Raw genomic sequence first — 25,143 nt, 5'->3', positions numbered from 1 at the left:
TAGAAGGGGAGAACCTGGCCTGAGAGATGGTAGCAGGTAGATACCAGGGTGGAGCAGTAGTGAGGACTAAAGGATTTAGTCCTGGAAGTGATCTTGGAGGCATCTGAGTTGAATCTCTCATTTTCCACATGTTCACCAGCTTGATACCAACTTGGAACTTAGAAAGATGAATTTTCCTATCTCTCAGCCTGGTCTTTGCAGCACCACCTAGCCATCCAAGTTTATCTAGATAAGTGCTAGAAGTAAGATTGGAACCCAGGTCTTCTGAATCTCAATTTAGAAGTCAAGTCTCTAGAAGACAATTATATTGTGAGTGATTTCCCCCAGCTTGCTGGGTACCCCCTTGCTTTTCAACCCCAGGATTTGAACCTAGGTCTTCTAATTCTAAAGCCAATGTTCTTCCCCACTGTCATTCATGGCCTCTCCCTAAAGACTTTAAAGATGTTTCTTATTTGCTTCAGAATGTGTTTTATTTTGTTCAGTAGAATTTAAGATCTTTGAGGGTACAGACTGATTCAATTTTGCTTTTTAATTCCTAGTGCCTCTCTCACAATGCTTAGTCAACAGATTTGGAAGGCAAGAAGGAAGGAGGAATAATAAAGAACAAAGAAAGGAAGGAAGAACCCATTGAAGGAGAACTATGTCTAGTTTTTAATATTGAGAAAATGCTTTTTGTGCTTGCCTGATGTTTTCTGAGAGCTCCCTCTGCAGCATAAACCCCAAATGGATGCAAATTACCTCCTGTTGTCCAATGTAGCTTCATAGTTAAATGTAAATTTGCCAAGATGAAACCTCAGTTCAGCCCTCTAGCCCTCCTCTAGTTTCCTGCCTCTCAGTCTTCCAAAGTGGGTTCCTGACCCCAGACATATAGAGGAGGTGGGGTCCCCCTTTGCCTTCTTTCCTTTGACTCTTCCCTGCACAGGAAGGGGGCAAGACTAAAAAAGTTTAGCCTATATTCACTGTGGAGTCAGACTCATTCCCCTGAGTCTGAGCCCATTCATTTCTTATGACTGTTTTCCTTCCTTTCTTTTCCTTCCTTCCTTCCTTCCTTCCTTCCTTCCTTCCTTCCTTCCTTCCTTCCTTCCTTCCTTCCTCTTTCTTTCTTTCTTTCTTTCTTTCTTTCTTTCTTTCTTTCTTTCTTTCTTTCTTTCTTTCTTTCTTTCTTTCTTTCTTTCTTTCTTTCTTTCTTCCTTCCTTCCTTCCTTCCTTCCTTCCTTTTCTTTCTTTCCCTCAAGCATTCTTGTCTAGACCTTTGTTTTTTAGCCTGTCCTCAAGTGACCTATTATCTCTCAGGAAAAAAGTTTAATCTGTGAACTTTGTGGACTTGAGAAATAAAAAATCCTGAGCTTTCATATTTCCAGGACTAGTCTTGAGTTTTTCATTTCCAAGAACGCTGATCTTAATGTTAGCATTATCTATTTCCTAGACATCAAATTTATTAACCCCCCCTGGTATCAGGTTTAACTAACAAGGAACTACCTCATCTTGGCCTTGAAGCAAAAGAAGGAATTACCTCTTCTAAGGTATTAGAGGGTTAAAAAGAGGCTATTTAGAAGGGAGGAAAATTAGCTCAGACCAGGCAGAGCTGAATCAGCTTGATCTCACTGTTCTGGTTTTATGCATTACTCAGTCTCTGCCTCATGCTGGGTTAGTAGGGACTCCCCACTCTGTCCACCCTAAAAAAAAATTGTGGGAGGAGTCTCATATCATCATTGAACTTGACTTGGTTAGGTTCCCGAAATAAAGACTTTGAAGAAGATAAGTTAGCCAGTATCTTTCATCTTTTCTCCACTCCCTCCACCTAAGTCTTTGAAAGAATTAATATTCTAAACACATTTTTAATTTGCAAGTTGTTTTCAGGTTCAAGGTCTCCCTTTTAGCTTTGTCCACTGACTCTGCATAATCTTGGGATTATTCCTCCCAGTTCTGGAGAGACTTCAGTTCCTTCCTTCCTTCTCCTTTTCTGCAGTCTCATCTCATTTAAATATTGCCACTGGATCCAAGATTCTGATGAAGGACAAGGCAAGATCAAGGTCTCTGAAGATCTAAATTGGTTTCCTTTCCATTTTCACCTTCCCCCTCTATTTGTTCATCTTTAGAAAAAGTCTTTTCCAAATCAAAATTTGTTGAATACTTGGGTAAAGCTGGGGGTGAAGCTTATTATATTTTTAATTTCTTTTTTAATTTTTTAATTTAAAATTTTTATTTTATATTTTGAAATTTAAAATTTTTAAACTTTTAGATTTTAATTATTTTTAATTTATTTTTAATTTCTTTAAATTCCGAGGAGAAGGAGTCTCAAAATCTGGCTCATTTGTCCTTGTCAGTCTGAAAGAGCAACCCCCAAGCCCTTCACAATCCCTCCTTTCAAGATCAGGTCTATAAATTCTCCCAACTAGAATCTAATACCTAGATAGGTCTGATGGAACCCCTCTAGATCCTTCCTCTACCAGGACCTTCCTTACATGTTAGCCTCTGGATGTAAAAACAAAATAAGAAACAGCCCCTACTCTCAGGAAACTTTCTTTCTAGATACTGTGGTTCATGTTTACTAAGATAGATAGACAGATGATGGATGGATGGATGAATAGACAGACAGATAGATAGATGTCTAAATACATACACACAAACTTACATATTTATATACACAAAGAGGAAATTGGATATTGGGAATATTCAATTTATCTTGGGCAGAATAGGCCTTGCTCCACTACAGAGGTATCTCTGTACCATGCCATTTCTGCTTCACCCACCTCAATTTCCATAGGAGTTGTCTACCCCCATTAAAATGCAAGCCCTTGATGGCAAAAAACTACTTTGGTTCCTTGCATTTGTATTCTTAGCCTAGAAATTGGCCCTTAAACTAAGCACTTAATAAATGATCTCTCTATTGATCTATCATTATCTATCATTTCCCTGTCTACCTAGCCATATGCCTCTATTTAAGTATGTTTGTATTATTCTGTCCCTCATTACTATCATTATCTATCATCCTTCTAGAAACCTATTCCTTTACCTCTATGTATCTTGGCATATAATATATATATATATATATATATGCATATATACATACATATATATACATACATATATATATATACATATATATATATATATATATATATATATATATATACACATATATATGTCATTCTATCTTTTATCATTATCCTACATGGGGATGGGGATGATGGTCTGAGGACTCAGAAGTGGCCACTATTTAGGGAAGTGCTTGGAGCAGTCCAGCCTTCTTGCTTCAGCAGGACTCTGAACTCTGCAATCTCTACCCTGGGTGGAGTCTTGGCTGACTTTCCTCCCCCCTTGGTTAGAGGAGAGTGTGAATGAGACCAAGGTCATGGCTTCAGTTCCCCCCAGGGCCCACAAGAGGCATTCTGTTTCCTGGTTATAATGATGAAGACTCATATTTCTAGAGCTCTTTAGGTTTTTCCTAAGCACTTTAGGTACATGATCTCATTTGTTCCTCACAAGACACTCAGTGAAGTAGGAACTATTATTATCCTTGGGTTTTTTGGGACTCATCTTGTGATTTCATTGGCATATGATCATATATTTAGAGCTGGAAGTGATCTCAGCTTCTCCTCTAGTCTAATCCCACCCCTCATTTTTTTGGATGATGAAACTGAGGCTTACAAAGAGAAATGACTTGGCCAAGGTCACACAAGGAGTTAGGGGCAATACTTACTGAATTAGACTAACTAAAATTTATCACCCATTCTAGGACAGTCTTAGACAGTTTTATGCTCTATAGATAAAAAGCTGATGGTCACCCAGCTATGGAAGGACACCAGTCAGGATTGAACAAATGTTTTATGAGTTCCAAGACCGGTCCTCTCTCCTCTATGCCAGTCATTCAACTTGTTATCAATCTCAAGGGAAATCATGGATTTCCCATTACAAATCTACTTTTAAAAGAGAGAAATTGCTAAAGAACAAATCAGTAGCCATCATCTTTGCATAAGACAATTGCTTCAAAACTTTGTATTTGGAAATGGGCAAAGTATTTATTTAACCTCTATTAAGTAGAGATTATGCAGGAGATAGAATGCTGACCCTGAAGGCAGGAGAAGCTTAGTTCAAATCAGCCTCAGACACTTATCAGATGTGTGACTTTGGGCAAGTCACTTCATCCTGATGGCCTCACATCCAGGACCATCCCCAGTCCTCCTGATTTCCATCTTGCCACTGGATCCAGATGGCTCTAAAGGAAAAAGTGAGGCTGGTGCCTGCGTACAGCGCCCCTTCATTCCAATCACCAGCCTGTGATCTTGCTCTTTTATGAGAATGAAGGACAATCACCATCATTAAATGCCAAACATGCGAAGCACTCTACAAATACTACTCCATTTGATGCCCATAACAACCTAGCTACTCTTATTATTCTCAGTTTTACAACTGAAGAAAGTGAGGCAGATGGAAGTTAAGTGACTTGCCCAGGATCACACAGTTAAAATGATGTCCAAGGCTAGATTTGAGTTAAGGTTTTCTCACACCTAAGGCAAGCATTCTGCGCTATGCCACCTCCTAGCTGTCCGTTAATATTGTCGTACTACAGCTCAACGTATAGGATTGTGTTTCTAGATGGCATTTCTAGAGAGTTTTATAGTCAGCCTTTCTGCTTATTTCATTCGACCTCTTTTCACTTCCCTGGATGATTTTAAGGGAGCCTCTTTGTTTTTTTCTTTACTTCAGTTTCCTCACGGGGAAAATGAAATTGTGGGTCAAGAGGATTTCAAATGTTCTACATTCTGTGATGTAGGTTGTCCAGCTATTAATACTATTTTCACCTTACAGACAAGGAAATAGAGTCTCATAGACAGAAATGTGCTTGGGAATGTTTAACATCTAGCTGAGGGTAAAGGGGGAGGAATATATGCAAGACAATGTGGTTTTTTTAAACATTTAATCTGCTCTATTTGCATATTTTCCATCTCTCATATTTGGAAACCAAGAAGAGGAGAGGCTGATGTCTGTCAAGTTCATAAGAAAAAAGACAATTTCATAAACTGTCACGGGCTTGGATCACATCCCATCTAATCTGAATGCAGAATCTACACCTCTAAATTGTTATTTTGCTAAAGGCAATGTCTGTTGCCCCTAGGGGGTAATTTTGTTCCCTACAATAGCGGGTCTCAACATGCATATATAATTTTTGCTCTTTGCTTTGTTGGCTTACTAGAAACCCCAAGTCCACCACACACTGACCATCCAAATGATATCCAAATCCCATGCTCACACCTGCCCAGAATCTACAAGAAATTGGTTGGGTCCCTCAGAAATCAGTTCACAGGCAGGTGAAGACCTTGAATCAAGGAGAAATGAGATTTTCTTGTGTCTTTGGAATCCACCCCCAAGGCTGATATATGTATTCCTCATTGCCTACAGAAAGTAAGATTTAGATTTAGAGCAAATTTCTATTGGGTAGCATCCAGAAATTTTGAGTGTTAGTTATAATTCATGAAATGGGATTTTAACTGTTATATATGACTTGAGGACTTGCACAGAAGGGTTATTTTGTCCCTGTGGGTGCTTCTTTTACCTATACTAATAAGCCGTTTGTCAGTGTCTTAGAGGCAGCATGGGGTAATTGGCTGAAAGCTAGGGAGCACTAGATTCTAATCTTGCTTCTAAATCATACCAGTTGGGTGACTTTAGGTAGCTCTCCTAACCTTTCAATGTTCTGGGTCAGCATTTCTCAAACTTTTTAATCTCAAGACCCCTAAGCTTTCTAAAATGTCATTGGAGACCTTCCAAAGAGTTGCTATGATATTGATTTTTTGGTTGCCTGTTTAGACCATTCACTTGTATCTGTCTCTTTATGATTCTTGGCAAAAAAAAATACTGGACTGGATTCCATTTCGTTCTCTGGTATATTTGACACATAAGGAAACTGAGGCAAACAAGGTTAACTGACTTTCTCCATTCATACAATTCGTTTGTGTCTGAGATTGGACTTGAACTCAAGAAAAATGAGTCTTCCTGATTACAGGGTCAGGGTTCTATCCACTGAGCCACCATCAAATTCTGATATTTGCTATAAAAGAAATTAAAGCATCATAGAAATATTAGCAAAATCATTGTAACTTTGTAAACCCACTGAAAGGGTTACAGGGACCATGACTGTACTTGGAAAACTTTAACTCTAGGCAACTCTCTAAGGATACAGCTATGAGAAAAGGTGGCAACTTATAGTGGCATAGGGAATTTCACTCATCCTGGAATTCTCTATGCTAACGAAATCACAGATCTGTTCCTAGTCTGTCTTTTAGCTTAACAGATGGTCTCCAAGAGTGAGATGGATCCAAAATTCCTTCCTCCCCAACTGTCCAAATTTGTCTTGATAAACTGCTCTGACCTTAGATGGGCTAATCCTCATATTGGCCAGCATACTATTCTCATTGCAAATCGGTGCCAATCCTGCCCTTACTGGCTGTGATCCTAGACAAGCCATTTAAGTACCCCTTTGACTCAGTTACCTGATCTGAAAAAAAAGAAAATGAAGGGTCAGACTCAAAGATTTAAAGTCCTTTCCAAATCCTACACTGTGGTGTTATCATCCTTTCCAACCTTTTATAACAACTTCATTATTGCACTATAATAGTCTTGAAAACATCAGGTTCATGTTCAGTGATTCAATGATACTTTGGACTTGAGCCCCAAGGGAATTGCTTCAAATGACTTTTCTGGTTCATCTCTAGGTCTTTTCTAGTGCTTTCTATATCCATGGCGCCTCTCTTAATTGAATAAGCTCCCTTCTAGTGAGAAAGGGACTAGACCTGTGAATGAGACTTGCACCTTGTGAACAAGATTATTTTGGTAAATGTTTAACAAGAGTTTCCCTGAATAAAAAATATATAAGACAGACCTTTAAGTTTAATCTGTATTGTTAAAATTTTCTGAGGCAGCTAGGTGGTACAGTAGATAGAGTACCAGCCCTGGAGTCAGGAGGACCTGAGTTCAAATCCAGCCTCAGACACTTAATAATTACCTAGCTGTGTGACCTTGGACAAGTCACTTAACCTCATTGCCTTATAAAAAACAAAAAAAAAATTTCTCCATGACTTTCACAGGTCTAGACAATCTACAAAACAAGGAATCAAGCCCTAGTTAGAGTGTTTGATGATTTCAGAAGTTTAAACACATCAAAAATTAAATACCCATTTGCCCCTAGCCAGTATCAACTACTTCAGGATTTTCCTGGTTGGGATGCTCTGATTTAGAGAAAAACTTAGAATTCATGGTCCTTCATGAAAAGGAAATCTGGGTCAGCTAGGTAGTACAGGGGACAGAATATTAGCTCTAGAGTCAGGAGGCCCTGGGTTCAAATTTGGCTTCGGATTCTTACTAGCTTTGTGATCCTGGGCAAGTCACTTAACCTCAATTGTTCCCCACCCCCAAGAGGAAAATCACATTTTGTGAATCAAATTCCTTAGTTTACTCTCATTGGCCATTTTTAGTAGAAATTTGTGGTTTTCAAAGGATTTTTCTGTTTCATCTAAATTTAAATCTATTACCAAGAGTTAGGAAAAATACCATCCCTTGAAGAAACTGAGTCTCAGAGAAATTAAATTACTTACTCAAAGTTAGACTATCAGTCAATGGAAAAATTTAGAGTTGAACCCATGTTCCATCTTAATGAAGTTCACTTTCTGAAATATCAGAGTTTCCAGGTTCCAGGTTCCTGAATAAGGGTCTCGCTATCAGAATTACAATCTCAATCCAACAAATAACATTTCTGACTATCTATAAAAGTTGACGGGGGGTGGGATTTGGGCCAATGATGATCATCAGATCACCAACGTGAGACCCTTCTCTGATTCTGGCAGAAAGAGCCCAACTGTGGTTAATGGGAGGTGTGGGTCTGGTTGCAATTCCTGCGTGGATGCTTCCTAGACCAATTTGGTACTCCCGGTCCCTTAAACCAATAGAGTTAATAATTGTTAACAGATGTGACAGTAGTTGGTTTAGTTCTTTCTGAATTCTTGAGCCCTAGGTCATCTTTTCTGGGAAACTCCCTCTAATCCTTTGGAAGCCCTAAACCATTGACCCTTTTCTATAAATCTCATCAATCCTTTAAGACTCAGATTAAATGCCACTTCTTCCAAGAAATCTGACTATGCTGTTTCTCCTTTCAGAATTTAGGGAGATACATAGATAGGGAGATAGAGAGATGATAGATGGATGGCCAGAAGTAAAAAGGAAAGGAAGGAAACTATCTATGGAAATGAGTAAAATTGATGGTTGGTGATTTCCCTAAATCAGGATAGAGCTTCTCTAATTAGACTGACAAGATAAATGTACTTATTAATTTTGGAAAAAATTCATGGATCCAAGATGTTTTACTTATGGAGCTCTCAGAACTATTATGAGTCACACTATACTCACTTTTGGCCCCAGTCTCTTTCAAAACCAGGTCTATCAGCCATGATCTTAATTGCTTCTTATCTTGTCATTGACTTGCCTAGTGATGATTGAAAGCTTGGCCAACTAATGACCAGAGATTCAGGAATACTGGAGAATGCCAAATGTCTCTTCCAATTGGGTATCTCTCAGAAAGAAGACTTTATTAAATCTTCAAAAATATACTTAATACTGTTGTCTCTACATTATAAGTATGTGGGGAAAGGGATTGGGAAATTCCGTGTCCCCAAATAGGACAAGATTCCCAAATGTCCTGGCATTTTGGATTTTTTTGCATTAAGACTTATGCTTCTAGGAAGTACCAAGGAAAATTTAAGAATAACTATTATTATCATTATTATACATGCACTCATTAGTATAGATGAATTTATATGATGCATTGGCCCAGAGAGGGGAGACCTGGTGAATAGAACCTTTGATGACTGTAGCCCCAGAGTATTAGTTTGGGCATCAGAAAACCCTGGATGAATCTTGGTTCTTTTATTTATTGTATGCTCAACTATGTGTGGCACCCTACCTGGTCTTCATTTCCCTCAGCTGGTGGGGGGAGACTAAATGATTCATCTCTAAGATCCTTTTGCCACTCCAAATGCAATGTCCTCAGGTTGCTTTGACAGAGGAGAAGGTAAGAAAAAAGTCAAATCCTAAAACTCCCAATGGGAAGTCCTAGACAACTGGTATGTAACCTAGGGCTCTAAGAAAAGGCAGTGTTAAGTATGACTTCTTCCTACCTTCACTATAAAGAAGAAAAATGGCACAGTTGGGCTTCTCAGGTACATGCAATTCAGTCCATTCTAGAAGTTTGAGTGCTAGTCACTAACACTGGTCTCTGGGTTATAGTAAGATCATGGGCAGATAAGACTGGTGAGGTTCCCCAGATAACATATTATTTCTCAGGTCTCTTATTATTGATAGGTGATGGTCACTAATCGACAAAGAAAAACCAAAGGAAACCACAAAATTAACACAAAAATAAAGGATAAGGATCAGATATTAGTATAACTCTCAGTTAAAATCAAAGTCTTAAAGCAAATCCCAAGTCACAATTTCTAAATGCTCTCATGTATTTTGGCAGAATATTTTAGAATTGACTTACAAATCATTCCTGGTAAATGGAGAATGCTACACTTTATATACTACCTAATGTGCTATCATTAGGGGTTTAGTCATAGTCAAGTGACCCCAAAATATATTCTCCTTCACCTACAGATTTATTTCCTTGTGCTGATAATTCCAATGAAAACTCAGAATTAGGGTGGGTTGGGGTATAGGGGGAGGAGTGCCAGTCTCACGTATAGACAAGCCTCCATCTTTCAATGGAAAATGGCTCACTCCTTATGCCACTGACTCTCCCAATTTATCTAGAATGGCAGCTCCTGGCTCTATCTAGTAAAACACTTGCATTTATAAGTTTAGGTTACCTAATTGCAACCCGTTTTTAAGTGCTTTTCTTTTCTTCCCATTTTTTTCTCTATTCCTCCCTTCCTTCTTTACTCTTTGCTGCCCTCTGATACATAAGGAATCTTCAGTTCCAGACGTCAGAAGTCCCAGAGCAAAACTGCTTCCAAAAACAATTTGAGAAAACCACCAAGTGCATAAAGTTTTCATTCCTTTCAAATTCTAATAATTGTTCCTAGGTCAAGGGCTCTACACCCAACTTTAGATTTGCAAAATATAATCAAGATTTAATAAGAATCTATTATGTGCATTGCCTTTCTAAGGGCTAAAGACTTTGTGTTTAGATCAGACACAACCGTCACTGAATTTATTCCTTATTAGATTTCTCCACCTTTCCCTCCATCTAGCTAAATTCCACATGTCCAGAAACAAACTCCTCTTTTCTACAGCCCATATCCTTCTTCTCTCCCTCCTCCTCACAGTCCTCTCTCTTTCCCCTTCCTTCTCTTTTTCCTCCTCTTATTTCTTGTCCTTCTCTTTTTCCTCTTTGGAGGAAGGAGGAAGAGGGAAAGAAAAAGGAGGAAAAAAGATAAATAAGATGAAAAAGAGAGGAAAATAAAAAGAGGAATGGAGAGTAGTATGAAGGGAGCAGGATAAAGAGGAAAAAAATTAGAATGATAAAGGGAAGGTAGAAGATGATGAAGGCAAGGGAAGGAGAGGGGAAGATGAAGTGGTCAGAGGAGAAGGAAGAAGACCATAAAAGAGGAGAGAGATGAAGAAAAGAAGAAAGAATTAAGAAAATAAAGAGGAGGAAGAAAATCACAAGTAAAATAAAATATTCTTTAAAAGGGTAAAAGAGGAAGATGGTGAAGAAAAGAAGAGGAAAAGAGAGAGGAGAAAGGTGAAGAAAAAGAGGGAGATGAAGAGGTGGAAAAGGCTGATAAGGGGGAAGAAGATGAATGGGTAAGGAGGATGAGAACAAAAAGAAAGAATGAGAGTAGGCAGAATGAAACTGATTACTGAATTTATTCCATTGGAAAATGTCAGCAGATTTTTGTTCTTTTCAATCTCTATTCTAAGTTCTAGTCCCTTGGGTACGGTAGAAGGACTTTTTCAAGCCAGACAAACTCCCACAATGAAATGCTTCAATTACCATTTCCCCAGTTTTCATTTCCTTTCTACAACCAAACAAACCGCAAAGAGCACACCATGAGTCACATCTCCATTTCTGATCAACAAAATCAATGCAGGTTTTTCTTCTCCCCCTTCTCTTGCTTCTTTCTCTTCTTTTCCAGAGTGTGTTTTTCCCTTGTGGCCAATTAATCTCCCGACTTGTCATGCCCTTCCATACTTCAGCATTTCTGTCGTCCCACAATCTTGATCTCTAAGATCCACTCTTTGTTCTAATTTTCTCTTTGCGGCCACATATTATTGTTTGCCCTTTTCCTTCAACAATCCTTGACAACTGGCTTTCACAAAGCCTTGAAAAAAAGCGACGTTCTGTTTTCTCCATCTTATGGGTGATATAGGCTATATTATGATTTGATATAATGTGATATGACATAATAAGATAGACTAAGGCTGATCAGGTGACAAGGCTAGTTTGTGGTCCAGCTAGAACTAGGGAAGGGGAGCTCTGGATTTGTAGTCAAAGACATCAGATTCAAATAGCATTTCTACTTGTGATATCAAACCAGGGACATGGCTTCTTGGGCCATAGTTTCCTTATCTGTCAAATGAGTAAGTTTTACCAGATAGCCTCTAAGCTTTCGTTCTTCTCTAAAGGTATTATTGTTGGAATCTCTGAATAAAATTCAGGTCTCCTGAATCCCACTTCCACAGATATTTTCATCCATGTTTGTCTCTCAGAAACTAAATGGAATCAACGTGAGGCAATCCATTAAGTGACAAACAGTTATTAGCCTTTGCTAGGTTGATTGCACTGAAGTGTATGCTGGGGATCTAGAAAAGGACAAAACAAATCAATTCACTTTATGGAGTTTCTATGCTTACGGAAGAGGCAACATGCATCATAAAATACAAACTGACCAAGTGGAGGGTCACCAGTGGAAAATATTGGCAACTTGGGGTGGAAGTGAGGAAGACAATAGGACTGGGAAAGGCTTCTTACAGAAGAGATGATATTGATGTTGCTGATATTTGTCTTTCATTCTTGAAGAATACCATGATATCAGGGATGTGAAACCATGACAAGCAAATGAATTGGATTTGATTGGGGGGGGGGGGGTGCTGTGCTAAGTCACCAGTCTCATTTCCTCCTCCAGAGCCATCTGGGTCCAGTGTCCAGATATGGATCAGAATGATTGGATTTAGCTCTTGATGTGAGGCAATCAGAGTGAAGTGACTTGCCCAAGATTACACAGCTAGAAGCCAGATTTGAACTTGGGTCCTATTGACTTCAGGGCTGGCACTCTACCCACTGTGCCATCTAAGCCACAAAGAAGTAGATATTGGAAGAACATGAAGAGCATTGGCGATGACCAGTACCAAGACACAGAAAGGTAAGGTGTCAGAACAAGTTTATGCGTATGATTGGACTGTAGTATGCATGGGAAGGAGTATGGTAAATGAAGCCTGGAAAGATAAGAAGGAGACAGGTTGTAAAGACTTTTAAATGTTGAACAGAAGAGTTTGTAATGATTCTAGAGGTAATAGGGAGCCACTGATGATTATGGAATTCTGAGAGTGGCATGGTTCAACCTACACTTTAGGAAAATTATCTTGTCAACTGTGTTAAGAATGGATGTTAAGAAATATGATGAGAGTGAACCAGAATACTGTTTGTGTGACTGGGAAGAAGATGAAGAATGTGAGAATTGCTGTGGAGAAAGCAATGTCAAGATTTGATAAATGATTGGATCCATAGGACAAGAGAAAATAAAGACTTCATAGCAATACCAAGACTGACTGGGAGGATGGGGGTGCTTTGAATAGTAGTACTCTTCAGAAGAATGATGGGTTTGGCAGGAGAGAGACAAGGCAATGACGAGTTTGAGTTTGAGATGCCTATGGGACATCCGATTCAAAATGTCCTATAGATATATGATAATAAAGGCCTGGAACTCAGGAGAGAAGAATGTGTCCAATCTAATAAGTGTTTGCAGAAGAAATCAAAATTGGTCCCATTGGAACTGATGAGATGGGAGGGGAGAGAGAGATAGAGACAGAGACAGAGAGAGACAGACAGACAGACAGACACAGACACGGACATAGACACAGACACAGACAGCTTCAGGATATTGTGAAAAAGAAATTGGCCATTCAGTCAGAATCCATGAGTTCAAATTCTGATTCTGAATATGACTGGTTCCATGACCATCTGCAAATCTGGTCACGTATCTAGGCATCAATTTCCTCATTTGTAAATTGAGGAACAATACTTGTCCCCTCTACTTTACAGGTTGTTATAAGAAAGACTTTAGAAACTTAAAAATTGAATAGATAGATGATATGCCTAGATTGGGGATTTCTCTGCAATTTGGGAAAAACATTGAAGGAAATAAAATTGAAAATATCTTGAAATTCAAACATTACTTTCTACCCCACCCCACCCCTTTCAGGGTTTGGGAACTATGGTTGTCAAACAGTGAATATTCTTCCTGATGACTGATATTTTGGTTAGTTTTGTTTGTCTGTTCCTCTCCAAAACAGCTAGGTGGCACAGTGGATAGAATGCCAGACTTGGAGTCAGGAAGACTTGAGTTCAAATTTAGCCTCAGACATTTCCTAGCTATGGGACCCTGAGCAAATCACTTAACCCTGTTTCTTTGCCTCAGTTTCCTCTTCTGTAAAATGACCTGGAGAAGGAAATGGCAAACCATTTCAGCATCTCTGCCAAGAACATGTTAAAAAAGAGTCACAAAGAGTTAGGCAGGACTCAACAACCATAACCACCCCTCTTTCCTTCCCTTCTTTCCTCTCCCTTCTTGCCTCTTCTTCTCGGTCTCTTTTCTTCCCCTTGCCTTCCATCCTTCCGTCTCCCTCTCCCTCTCCCTCCCTTCATCCTTCCTTTCCTTCCCTCTCCTCTTCTCGTCTTTTCCTCTCCAGCTATTTCAGGTGGTATAATAGAAAGAACACTGAACTTGGAATCAGAGAACTCTTACCTTAAAATCTCACCTCAGACATTCGTGAAGACCACAAAGTCACTTAATCTTTATTTTAATTACTATATCTTTAAAATGGGGATAATTGTCTTGGTCACTAGAGAGTTGTGAGAATGAAATGATAAAAATAAGTAAAAAGTATTTTGCAAACCTTAAAGCACTTTGCTAGATCTTATTCTTATACAATAGAGATCTGAACGGAAGGGCCAAAGAGATCGTTATAAGTAAAAGATGTTCAAAAAGCAAAAGTAATAAAAAAATAAAAAAAAGACATTTTGTTTTTGATTGTGACCTTAATTGCAAATATAAACATTTCAGGATAAAAAGATGTGCAAGAAAGAGGATTGTATAGGAAACTGAATTTAAGCCAAAAAAAAAAACTCATTAAGGAGGGGGAAAAAGGACATTCCGGCATTAAATTCCTCTTTGTTTGCCCTGGAGAAAAGAGAGAATTCAGGACAACTGTAAATAATTTAGTGCATTTTTTTTATTTGTACTTTCTAGACAAACACAGACATCAGGGTTCCTGCCATAACCCCATGGCCTGTTCAACCAGAGGCAGGGGAGCTTAGGTTGTGAAAATGAAATGATCCCCCTGTGTATCTCCCCAGCAGTGAAATGCTGCTGTATTTTGCTGATTTGCATTGCTGTAGTATATAGATCCTGTCCTTTAAAGAAAGGGATGTGATGAAAATCTGCGAATGCTACGGAGGAGTTCACAGTGCCATTCTGGATGGAGGGTCCTCTTCTGGAAGACAGCTTGTCTCTCAAAAGTCCAAGGCCCCCAGAATAATAGTAGAAGGGAGAGAGACCACAATAGAAGAAAGCCATGGGATCATCCAGAGTTAAAACTAGAATTAGCAAATGATGCCTCTGGAAATAGATTGGGGGAGGTGGGGCAGAGACAGACAGACAGACAGAGTATTGGGAAACATTGCTTAGAATCATAGAATGGGCCAGCCAGCCAAGAAGCACCTTGTAAATACTACAGAGCAGGAATTATATTTTGTGTTAGCATCACAAAGAGAGTCACTGACCTCAAGGACCTCATATTCTAATAGGGAAGACAGCATGCAAAAAATACCCAGAAGATTTATGCATGCAGCATACATGGGAGGTAGTCTTAGAGGGAGGACACTAAGCAATATTGGGGATGGAAAAAATCTTTACAGAAGATGGGATTGAAATTGTTGAACTGAACCCTAACCCTAACCATTATAGGTAAGCAGATAGATTTCTGATTCTAGAGTCAGAGGACCTAAGTTCAAATAATGATTGATAATTGGAACTTGTGTCAATGTTGGGAAATCACTTTATTCATTCAGGTCCTCAGTTTCTCTTCTTGAAAAACTGAGGTGGTTGAACTCAATAGCTATTTGGGTCCCTTCTCTCTTTAAATCTATGAATCCTCCATTGTTTCCAGATCTTTGATACCACACAAAAAATATGCCTCCCTGAATAATTTGGTGTGATGGAGTCTGTTCTTTCTTTCTTTGACTTTTGGCTTAAGTTCACTTTAGGGAGTTTCTCCTGACTATCTTTTAGCCACATCCCAGAAAAATCTCAAAAAATCAACATCAGATCCCCCTGGACCTAACAGGAAGTCAGTTCATAAAATTAAATCTAAAGAAGGATGATATTGAGTGAATGAATAAAAAAAGGCATTTATTATACTCAAAATTAAGTGTGTTAAAGTGCTAGGGATACAAATAGAAAAATTAGTCCTTGTCACAGGAACTTATGTTCTAATGGGAGAGACAAATAAAGATGAGAGGTTTCGGTGGCATGTCAGATGGAAAGGTCCTATGGTGCTTGGGGTACCGTACCAAAACAGATGGTAAGGCCTCTTCTTTCATGTTGTTTCTACAGATGCTGAAGCTTTGGACAGTGCCAAAGGCTTGGATAGCATGAATTTATTTTCTGAATTTTCAGTAACTATGGATCTAAAACCCACATGAGCAATTTTCATTTGTGCCACAAATCCATAGAGGTGGATTCCTAAAATGTTGATTGTGGCATTGTGATGGAGGTATTTTTCTTTCCAAGTCTCTTGGGTTCAGGTTCTAGTTTGTTTTCTTCAAAGTCTAATGAAAGATGACAGTTAAGATGGTGGTAGAAGTAATGCTAATGTGAAAAATTGGCATTTGATACCTCCTTCCTTCTCTCTTTCTCCTTACTACTTTAGCTAGGGTGGTCTGCCTATGCTGCGGGTGATGGAGTGGGGGTGGGGAAAGCTATGGACTTCTCATGATACAGCACACAGAGGAGATCAGATATGTGTCACTAAATGAGTTTGTAGTTGATAGTTATAATGACATACACATCCATCAAATTTAGACAAAGCAATGTATCACTATCATATGAAACTAGGTCCTATTCAGGGATATGGTTTAGGAGTACTGATAAGCTGGGGAGTATTTCTAACACAGATGGCCAAAATGATAAAAACATTGATTCCATGTAAAATGAGGATCAGATCTAAGAATATTTAGAGAAACAAAGATTCAGTGAAGAAATTAAGGCTATCTTCAAGGACCTTAAACAGCATCATATAGAGGAAAAACGTTAATTTCTCCATGGCCCCAGAGAGCAAAAAGAGGGAAATATATGGAAATAGCAGAGACAAATGTGGGGTTGGTCTCAAGAAAACAGGATGTTCCAGTTTTGTGCTAGGAATAGTAAAGAAGACTGTGCCACCTGGCTGTGAGGTACAGAAAGTTCTCTATAACTCCTGCTTTACCAACTATTTCTTTATTCATAAAAATTAAACACAGAATAATTATTTTTCTTTTTTTGGAAATTACAGGATAAGCAAGAAAAGGTGAAAATTAATTTGAATATTTTTCAGAAGATTTAGACTTCCAGTTGACCAAATTGTAAAAGTTCCCTGTTGCTAACTTATATTTCCTTTGCATCAGTTGAATTAACTATGTTCAAAAAATATTATACATATACTCCCTCTGGGTATGTGGTCTGTAGTATACTCCAATGCCTTTTCTATTTATCTCTCCTGTTCTTCTCACCAAAATATATTGCCCCAAGCTTTTCCCCTCATGTTCATAGAATTCAATATGTTTGTTTTTGTTTTTGTTTTTGTTCTTGGCAAGAGGCAGTAGGGTACAGTGGCAAGAAAGTGGAAAGTGTGGCATCTGCAGTCATAGGACCCTAGGTCACATTGAAGAGTTATCTGTATCCTGGGTGTGCATGTAATAAGTGTGAAGTCAGCCAGCTCCCTGGAACTCTTTTTTTCATTTTAAAAATCAGAAGAGTTCAATTAAAGGTCTTCTGAACCCCTTCCAGCTTAGAGAAATGATGCCAGAATCTGCAGTACAAATTCTCTATCCTGTTTTTGGCACTTACTTCTTCATCATATTCTTTATTGATGAAGTAAAAATAGGGAATGCCTCAGAACTGAAATCTTTCTAAAAAATATATAATCTCTTGACTATTTGCATCAGCCACAACTTCCTGTCTCAGTCTGACTGCTGAGACCCAAACTCTCATTCCCTTCATCTTGCATCCATCACATTCACAATCATGGCTTGGATTCAATGGTCCTGTTCTCCTGAGAGACACCAAAGCAAAACCTGTCTCCCCCAGTTCAAAGTCCAGTGGGAAGTTTGTAGAGAACAAGAAGCTCACATAAAGAAAATGTAGGGAAAGAATAAATAGGGAAAGACTACAGGGCTCTTGGTTTATATGGTTCTCTAAAGTGTTGTATTTCAAGGAGTCCATGAAAAGAAATATAAGCCGAAATGACCTAATGGAAGCCTCAACTATCACATTTTTAGGCTTATGGTAGAGGGGAAAATCAGCTGGCATAAAACCTTCATCTGGGTGCCTGATATGTCGTCCTCTTCCATCTACTTGTCTTCTCATTGAATTCCTACTCTCACCTTGGATCTCTCAGTCATTTGCTATCCTCATAACTGGGCGACTCACCTCAATTTTCTCAGCCTCATGGACATAAAAATAGTCCCTAGAGGACTCACGATTATTGTCAACATCCAATGAGATAATGTTTGGGAAGTGTTTTGTAAACCTCACAATATTAGAAAAGTGTTAGTTACAGAATCTAGAGATGGAAGGGGACCTCAGAGATTCTGGACTAACACCTTCCACTTTAGAGGGAAAGAAACTGAATCCTAGAGAGGGAAGTGACTTACTCAAGGAAAACCAGGAAGAAATAGAGCTAAGATTTGAACCCAGATTTTTTGACTTCTGATCCAGTATTTTGGGGGGGACAATAAAAATCCTTACAAGGCATTAGTCTCTATCGAATAAAACAATGTGAAGTGTGTGTGTGTGTGTGTGTAAGAGAGTGAGGGAGAGAAAAATGAAAGAGAGAGAGAGAGAGAGAGAGAGAGAGAGAGAGAGAGAGAGAATGAGAATGAATGTGAGTCAAAGAGATGGAGAGTGGTACACTTTCCTAAAGAACTAATGTTATTTCCTTTTGTGAAAGAAGTGATCTGATTGCATTAGCAAGATGGATGGATTTTGGATTTATTTGGTTCCAAAGACTGCTGGAAAAGAATATTTCTCTCTCCTCTCTCACATTCCCTTGTTCCAGAAGGAATTCCCATTTAGGCTAATTAGGCCTCAATCTCTCTTCTTCATTGGGGATCCAATAACTCATTAGTTTCCAGCTGGGTGATACATTCTGAGGGGGTGTCTAATTATCTTCATTTTGCATGCATTCTTGCCTACCTGTGGTCAGCCAATGCTCAGCCCATCCTGGTGGCTAATCTCTACAGACTTAATGCCAGTGGAGAGGCACAAGCCCATTCCTGCATTTATACCTTGTATTTCTCTCTCATTTCATCCCTAAGTCAAAACTAAATGCTTCTACCACTCAGGGAGATGGAAAATGAAGGTTATAACAGAAGACAGATTTCTTTTTAATTATGAATTTAAAAATCACCAACAGACACAAATTTATATATACAAAGAAGAGGAAAGGAGAAAATTGTACATGAATAGTGCACCTCTGGTTGGCACAGTCTCAGTTTCAAATCCCAGGGTCATAGATATAGAGCTGAAAAAGATGCCAGAGGTCACCTATTTCAGCTCCAATTTTTACAAATGAGGAAAATGAGTCCTAGATTTAATTTTTTTATTTAATTTAATATAGTAGCAATAGAGTCTCCTGTTTATATCCACTTTTAACTTCATTTGACTTCTCTCCATTTTAAAATGCTGAATTAATGTGTGTTCTTTCTCTCCATCCTTCCTTCCTATCTTGCTGTTTTGCTGTCTTCCTTCCTCCCTACTTTTTTTCCCTCTGTCACTTCCTATTAACTCATTCCCCAGCCCCTATGGAAGACCTCCTTTGTTAGAAAGGGTAATTAAAAAAGACAGGGCAACACAGACCTTGCAATAGAGATTTCTTCCTACGGTTCAAAGACAAATTCTTCAAACAAAAATCTAATAGAAGAGATCCTTCTTTGAATTTCAGCTCTATCACCACCACCACCTGTGTGAAAATGGAAAGTTCAGTTACCCTCTCTGGGAGTTACTCTCCTGTAAAATGAGGGAGTTAAATTAAATCATCTCTAAAATCTTCTCCACTTTAAACCTATGACTCCTTGAAGTCATTGCATGCCATATAATACAGAGGAAAGAACTTTGAATTTACATTTGAGTTTGAATCTTGGCCTAAATATGAGCAATTAATGTTTCCCTAGTTCTTTAGATCTGCCTTTATTTGTATGAAAAGTGCTTTGTAATCCTATTCATAAAATCTCTTGATTTGTCTGAACAAGAAGACTCCCAGGTATTTTGTAGAATCTGAAATTATTTCAAATGGAACTTTTCTTTTTCTTCTTGCTGGACTTCATTGGTAATATAGAGAAATGCTGAAGATTTGTATGAATTCTTTTTCTATCCTACAGCTTTGTTAAAGTTCTCAGTTGTTTCAACTAGGCTTTTTTATTGAATCTCTTGAATTTTCTTATCTCTTGAATTTCTAATTTTCTAACTATCATATTTTCTGCAAAGAGTAATAGTTTTGTTTCCTCATTGCCCATTCTCATTACTTCAATTTCTTTGCCTTGTTTTGTTACTATAGCTGACATTTCTAGTACAGTATCTGAATAATAGTGCTGATAATGGGCATCCTTGCTTCATCCCCTGATCTTATTGGGAAGCCTTCTAGTATATCCTTGTTACTAATAATGCTTGCCTATGGCTTTAGATGGATAAGATTTATCATTTTAGGGAAAGATCCATTTATTCCTATGCTCTCTAGGGTTTTTAATAGTAACAATTTTGTGTTTTGTCAAAACCTTTTTCTGCATCCATTCAGATAATCCTACGATTTTTGTTTTCGTTATTGATATCATCAATTCTGCTCATAGTTTTCCTAATATTGGATCAGCCCTGAATTCTTGCTATCAATCACACATGGTCACAGCGTATGATTTTTTGTGATATAATTTTGTGTTCTCCTTATTAGTATTTTCTTAAAAACTCTTCCATTACTATTCATTAGAGAAATTGGTCTATCGTTTTCTCCCTCTATTTTTGTTCGTGCTGGTGTCTGCATCATCATATTTGTGCCCTAAAAGAAATGTGATAGGATCCTTTTTACTTACTTTTCCAAATAGTTTATACACTATTGGAATTACTTGTTCTTAAACATTTGGTAAAATTCACTCATCAGTCAATCTGGTAATGGGAATTTATTCGTAGGGAGCTCTTCGATGGCTTATTGATTTTTTTAAGATGGGGTTATTTAACTTTCTGTTTCCTCTTCTGTTAATCTGAGCAATTTATATTTTTGTAAATATTCATTTATTTTTAGATCATTAGATTTAGTGGCATATAATTGAAAAAATAACTCCTAATTAATGATCTTAATTTCATCTTCATCGTGGTGCATTTACCCTTTTTATTTTTGATACTGGTAATTTGGTTTTCTTTTTTAAAATCAAATTAATTAGTGCTTTATTTTTTCATAAAAACAACTCTGAATTTTATTTATTAGTGTCCTTACTTCCAATTTAATTAATCTCTCCATTGATGTTTAGGATTTCTAATTTATTCTTTAATTGGGGATGTTTAATTTGCTTTTTTTTTAAGTTTTCATCCTTTTAATTTTACACATGGGGAAAATGTAGCCCAATGATAACATGTATTTTGTACAAGGTCACAAAGATAAGTCCCAGTCCTAGGTTTTGAACACAAATAAATCCTAAGATTTTCCAAACTGGTTAATCCAATAAACATTTATTAAGCACCTGTTTATTATGTGAAAGGCACTATTCTGGGTGGTGGAAATACAAAAATAAATAGGAAGCAGACACTTTTCTTAAGCTTGGGGTCTAAAGAGAAGATAGTTGACCAATATGCAAATGACTATGAAATATTGAAGAGGGAAATAGTAAAAAAAGAAAATGATTAGGGAAATCGTTTTTACGATCTAAAAGAAACAAATCATTCTTCTCTACAAGAAAATCAGGACCAAGTGGCTCCTGAGAGGGTCTCCAACTTTAGGAAGAATATTAACAAATGGGCATAGATGCTGTTGGATCCCATTCTGGGAGAGGGAAAAGGAAATGAAGAGGAGGAAGAAAGTTCTTTTTGGAATGTAGAAAATAAAGGTGAATGGTGAGACAAAAGGGTGGAAACATAAATATTTTAGACTCCCACTTCCATCTCCTAACCAGCTCATGGCACCGTATAGGTTTCAGTGAATTCTCTCCTTAATAGCAGTTCTTGGCTGCCACGATTCTCATAATTTTATGTCACCATCATCCCCTTCTTACAATGTGTGAAGATTTGCAAGATACTTTCTTCATAATAATTCTGTAAAGTAGATAGTAATAAGATTATTGACCCATATCACAGATGAAAACCAGTGAGGATGTACCAAAGGAAGTGACTTACATAAAGACTATAGAGATAATGATTCTGGTTCAGTGTTTCTGAGTAAAAAAACCCAAGGATTTTCTCTTGTTTTATTCTAGCCTAGGATCAGAGTCCCTTATTAGTGACAGCTCTTTCATTATCCTCTTACTTGGGCAGCTTGGCTCTTGCTCCAGGAGTCCAATCTGCTTTTAGTCTAGGACCCGTGTTTATCTACTCCAAGAGTCTATTCCTTGCCAATCATTTTCTCTGAAGTTTTGTTTTTGGGTCATGGTCCTTTCCTTTTCTTTCTTTGGAAACTCCTCTGAAGGTTTCCCATTGTCTTCCAAATAATTAAATTCACCAAAGATTTTTCATCTCTCTTAGAGAAAGCAGAGGAATATAATCTTCCAGATTTGATATCTCTTCTGTATCTCACTCAACCTTCTCTTCTTATATATTCTATGAGTTATTCATTTCTCTGTGCACCAAAAACTCCAACCAATTCTTCACTACATGGATTGTGAAATATAAAGAACCCTGAATTGGGAACCAAATAACTGGGGTTTAATTAAACTCTACTACCTACCACCTATTTGACATTTATGACACATCCAAATGGTCTGAAATCACACAGAGAGCACACAGCTCTAACATTAATAACCAATACTTTCCTCGCTGTGAAAAATACCATTTGGGGGTATGATTCGTATCTAATTGTTTTGTGTTTCCTTTCCACCAGCTCATTCTGCTTCATTGCCTCCCCCACCTCTGCTAAAAGAATGCATATATCATTCATACATGTGAAGTTTCATACAAAATTTCAATCTTTAACTTCTTTGATTTATTCATCATGAACCATATTTAACCACATGTTTTATAAAATTTACAATATGGAGTAGAACATTCTTAATTCTTCCCCTTCCCCTCCCTTATCTGTATTCCCCAGTACTTTGTTTCTGAATACCAGCCCCTTCATATACCCCCTCCTATATCCACCCCTTCCCCTTTCTTTCCCCTTTCCCTTTTTCCCTTTTCCCTTCCCTTCCTTCTATTAGTTCCCTTTTTTCTCCCCCTCCCTTTCTCTGTCACCCCTCCCCTTTTCCCATTTTAATACAACATTCTTAATTCTTTTTTTTTTAGGATTTTTTTTTTGCAAGGCAATGGGGTTAAGTGGCTTGCTCAAGGCCACACAGCTAGGTAATTATTAAGTGTCTGAGGCCAGATTTGAACTCAGGTCCTCCTGACTCCAGGGCTGGTCCACTGCACCACCTAGCCACCCCAACATTGTTAATTCTTAATGAAATTTCTCTACCTCTTAATTCTATGCAGCAGATGTCAGACCAAAGCCTACAATAACAAACATGGATATTTTTTCATAAATGAATTATGAATTATGAAACATAATACATATGGGATGACCAAATATTCCATAAAATGATGTTTCCTCTTGCCTTTAGATGGACTCTTGAAATCATCTTGAAATTCTTTCTTTGCATCTCCAAGGAGGACCTGTGAACCATCCTTCCATTTAGCTATATCTTCCTTTTGTCTTCTTATTTCTTTTTTGTTTTTTAGGTTTTTTCCAGGGCTTGCCCAAGGTCACATAGCTAGGTAAATAAGTGTCTGAGGTCAGATTTGAACTCAGGTACAGGACTCCAGGGCCAGTGCTCTATCCACTGCTCCACCTAGTCTCCCCGGTTTCATTTCTAACAAGAATATCAAGGTTGATAAGATTCAAAATTTTTTTTAGTAGCATGTTTATTTCTTGGTCAGTGGTCAAGGGGCTCATATTTAGGGCACGGTTACTATGTTTACAGCCGATCTAAAAATTCTGTGATTCTTACCCCTTTATCACTCATGTGTTATTGCCTCAGAACAAGCTGAAAGAGGCTCAAAGGATTGAAAGTTCGTGCTGTGTATCTCATTCCCTAGCTCACCAGGGCCAACAAATTTATCACTAAGTGTTCAACCTATTGTTGATGTAGTTGGCTGTATCTTGGGAGGAAAAACAGAGTCCCATGCTTTCCTACCATGGTAGCATGGTAGACCCCCCCAAACTGGCATTCTCTTGCCAATCCTCACTCAGTCAAAAAGGTATCAAGCATTTCTTGTTGTTTTTGAGCCATATCTGATTCTTTGTGTCCCCAGTTGGGGTTTTCATGGCATAGATACTGGAATGCTTTGCTCATTTTACAGATGAGGCAAATAAGATTCAAAGGCTTGCCCAGGGTCACATGGCTAGTGTCTGAGACCAGATTTGAACTCAGGAAGAGGAGTCTTCCTGATTCCAAGTCTGGTTCTCTCTCCATTGACTGCCTAAGTATTTTTTAAAAAGGTAACTATAGGCTAAGAATAGGTGATACAAAAACAAAACAGAAACAGTACCTTACCTATAGGTGCTTATATTCTAATGTGTGTAACTTGTCCATAAAAATATACATTCCACAGAGGTTCATAGAATTAGAGCTAGAAGGATGTTTAAGGCTATCAAGTTGAAAGCCCTAATTTTACAACTAAGGAAACTGGGTGAAAAAGGTTTAACCAGTTTTCTAGACCCACATACCAGCTAATGCCTGAGGATTTGAACTTGGGTCTGCCTGTCTTGAAGTCTATCACTCCCTTGTGCCACATAGCTGCCTGATATAGAAGGTAATGGTAGCAAAGGCAGAAGCATCTGGGAGGACTAGGAAAGAACTCTTGCAAATGGGAGCATTTGAGCTAAAGCTTGAAAAGAGCCAGGGGATTCTAAGAGGTGAACTAAAGTCACAATCATAACCATACAAAGAAGCATCTATCACACTGGCATGGTATGACAATCCAATCAGATAGAACCAGGTTATCCATGAAGCAGTGTGGCATATGAGGTAGAACTCTGGATTTGGAGTCAGCAAGACCTTGTTTCAATCAGTCCTGTGCCTGTTCTAATCTGTTTTTCTCAGGACAAGTCCCTTGCCCCATCTCAGTCTCAGTTTCCTCATCTGTAAAATGAGAAAAACTATTAGCATCCATAGTACTTTTCTCATGGGGTTGTTGAGAGGATAGGATTGAATTGAAATAATAATGAGATAATAATGCTATTCAAACTTTAAGGCTCTCCATATAGCTCATGATGATAGAAAGCTACTTAAAAGTGCTATAGAACTCTGAAGTATGGCAGGGTGTTTTGTTTTGTTTTTGTATTTCTCCCATTTCTCTGGCTTCCTCTTTCAGCTTATCTCTCCTTGTTTGGTTTTCTTTTAACTGGGTCAGCAGATTTTGATCCCCTTGTAGCAAAATGGGATAATATGATAGATTAAGCTTAGACAGTAACAATTAATTCCCAAGCAGACTTAAT

The 25,143-nt window shown here is 38.1% G+C and overlaps 1 long non-coding RNA gene across 1 annotated transcript in view; it reads left to right on the top strand.

The window, feature by feature from the left end:
- Window positions 1-12,128: 12,128 nt before the first annotated feature.
- LOC141511790 (uncharacterized) overlaps window positions 12,129-25,143 on the top strand; it is a 61,303-nt gene continuing 48,288 nt past the window's right edge. The window contains exon 1 of the long non-coding RNA XR_012475407.1: window positions 12,129-12,359. This is a non-coding gene — a long non-coding RNA (uncharacterized LOC141511790). The remainder of the gene's footprint in view (window positions 12,360-25,143) is intronic.

Source organism: Macrotis lagotis, chromosome 2 (assembly GCF_037893015.1).
Source record: "Macrotis lagotis isolate mMagLag1 chromosome 2, bilby.v1.9.chrom.fasta, whole genome shotgun sequence".
NCBI lineage: Eukaryota > Metazoa > Chordata > Mammalia > Peramelemorphia > Peramelidae > Macrotis > Macrotis lagotis.
The sequence above is the reverse complement of the archived record's forward strand: the minus strand, read 5'-3'. Positions and strand labels throughout refer to the sequence as shown.